Below are 2,901 nucleotides of genomic sequence, written 5' to 3'. Positions count from 1 at the left end.
CTTTGATTCTGATCTCTTGCCTGGCAGGTGCCCAATGTATGGTCACCAGGACTGCCATATATTGCTATTTTAATGCCTTTCTCGATTTCTTATGACATGTATTCTTCTGGGAGGTATGGTTATCTCTTTGTGAATGACTGTTTGGGAAAGTGTTTTCATATCACCAAACCCCATTGCTTGTGTAAAAGTGTCCAAGCAAAAGTCAACAATTCCTATATTGCATTCTGAGGTCGATCTGTACTTGTGCAATTTTATTTTCACAACAGTATTTTAAGGTTTATACCATTGGCTAAATTAATGACACTATGAATAGAGTAAACTTATGCCACGGGGAGAGGATTGATATTTTGTAACATAAAATGATACTGATGTCTCTCAAGTGAGCCAGAGTCATCTAGAACCACAGGTAAATGACTGAACTTTGGGCTTGCAGGTAATTCTAGCCCCAGTCTAAGAACACTCACCTCTTTTAACATGGCCCTGCTTTATGCTTGCCCTCAGGAAGAGATCATTGAAAATATCGGTGCTATAGGAAGGTGTTTTGAAGAAACTAGATGGCACCTGGCTATCACAAAGACTAGCATCCAGAATCTTAAAGGCTTGCCTTCAAACAAGCAGCCACCTAAATGAGGCATCAACTGTCAACTAAGTTCACATGGAAAAAGCACACTAGCCTATGTGATCTGAGGGTTAGAAATAATAATGTCCAAATCTGAAGAAGGAAATGGTATCAGAGCTGACATTGTGAACACCTGGGTTTCAGAAGGCTATGGATGACAGTGGAAACCCACAATCTTTTTGCAGGATCCACACATTCACTCCGGTGAATTCCCTCTGAACATAATTAAGAGCATTGTATCAGAGCATTGTAAAGTTGATTATGGCAGATATAATTACCTTAAAATGTAGTATCATTTGATCTCCCCTTTGACATATTTTAAAGTTATTTCCATTAAATAAAGGTGAAGGGGAAATATATGTGAATTAAGCCCCTGTGACTATAGATCAGGGTTGGGAACACCCTTGCTATCATGCAGAGAGCATTGGAAAGCAGATTATTGCAGACGCAGTCAGAGTAAAATTTGGCATCTTATCCTTTGATTCCCCTTTGGCCCTTTTTAATTTGTTCTAGTTTTTAACATATTATCTGCTTTATTTTCAATTGAGATTTTTATCTGTTTTAGTTTGGTATTGTTTGATATGTGTTAAGGTAGGTTTTTGTGTTTATATATAAACTGCGGGATATGTAAATCTATAGAGACAAGCACCAGATTAGAGTTTCTTGCAGGTATGGTAAGGGAAAGTTGGGAGTAAATGGGGAGCTAATAACAATGAGTATAAGCAAGAAGAAAATGTTCTAAAACTGAATTATGGTGACAACTGTACAACTCTTTTTTATGTATAAGAGTTTTACTTTATTTTTTAAAGCTGAATGCATTGTCTTAGTTTTATAGCATGGACTTTTACATACATTCTAAAAGTTAAGAAGCTAGGATCTTTCCCTTTCTTTTTTTAAAAAAAATCATTTTATTGGGGCTCATACAACTCTTGTCACAATCCAAACACACATACTTTGTGTCAAGCACAATTGTACATATGTTGCCATCATCATTCTCAAAACATTTTCTTTCTACTTGAGCCCTTGGTATCAGCTCATCATTCCCCCCCCCTCCCTGGCCCCCTCCCTTATGTACCCTCGATTATTAATAAATTATTATTATTTTGTCATGTCTTAAACTGTCTGAAGTCTTCCTTCTCCCACTTTCCTGTTGTCAGTCGCTCAGGGAGGGGATTGTATGTAGATCCTTGTGATCGGTTCCCCCTTTCTATCCCACCTTCCTTCCACCCTCCCGGTATCGCCACTCTCGCCACTGGTCCTGAAGTGATTATCTGTCCTGGATTCCCTGTATTTCCAGTTCCTATCTGTACAACTGTACATTCTCTGGTTTAGCCATATTTTTAAGGTAGAATTGGGATCATGATAGTTGGGGGAGAGGAAGCATTAAAGAGCTAGAGGAATGTCCAGTTGCTTACAGATAGGCTTTGAGTCTCCACTACTGACTCCCCCTCATTCGCAATGATATGAGTTTTGGTTCTGGGTCTTTGATGCCTGATACCTGATCTCATCAGGACCTCTTGATCACACAGGCTGGTGTGCTTTTTCCATGTGGGCTTTCTTGTTTCTCAGCTACATGGACACTTGCTTATCTTCTAGCCTTAAGACCCCAGGCACTATATCTTTTGATAGCCAGGCACCATCAGCTTTTCTCAGCACATTTGCTTATGCACTTGCTTTATCTTTAGTGATCGTGTTGGGAAGGTGCACATCATGGAATGCTAGTTTAATAGAACAAAGTGTTCTTGCATTGAGGGAGTACTTGAATGGAGGCCCAATGTCCATCTGCTACCTTAATACTAAATCTATAAATATATGCACATAGATCTATTTCCCCATATATAAATATATTTGCATTAGTACATGCCTTTATTTAGACCTCTGTAAATGTCCTTTGCCTCCTAGTTCTTTCCTCTATTTCCTTTTACTTTCCCCTTGTTCCACTATCATGCTTAGCCTTCATTTGGGTTTTAGTAATTCCTCTTGGTTACATTACCCTTGATCAAGCCCTGTCAAGCCACCTGCATCTCCCTCACTACCAATTTTGGATCACTTGTTGTTCCCTTGTCCCTGGGTTTGTTAACACCCACTTCCTTTTCCCTGCGTCCCCCTCTCCCATGTTCTCTTAGAACATTTGGTTGTGGGGGGAGGTCAGCCACTCATAGCCATCCTCCAAGCTGCCAGACTGCAGCAGGCCCCACTCCCTGCTGTTAAAGACAATGGATACCTGCAGACATCTATTTGGTTCCAGTAGGTGGGGTTTACACCCTACTGATAATGGTTCC

Source organism: Tenrec ecaudatus, chromosome 1, assembly GCF_050624435.1.
Source record: "Tenrec ecaudatus isolate mTenEca1 chromosome 1, mTenEca1.hap1, whole genome shotgun sequence".
Classification (NCBI taxonomy): Eukaryota; Metazoa; Chordata; class Mammalia; order Afrosoricida; family Tenrecidae; genus Tenrec; species Tenrec ecaudatus.
This window is presented reverse-complemented; position numbering follows the sequence as displayed.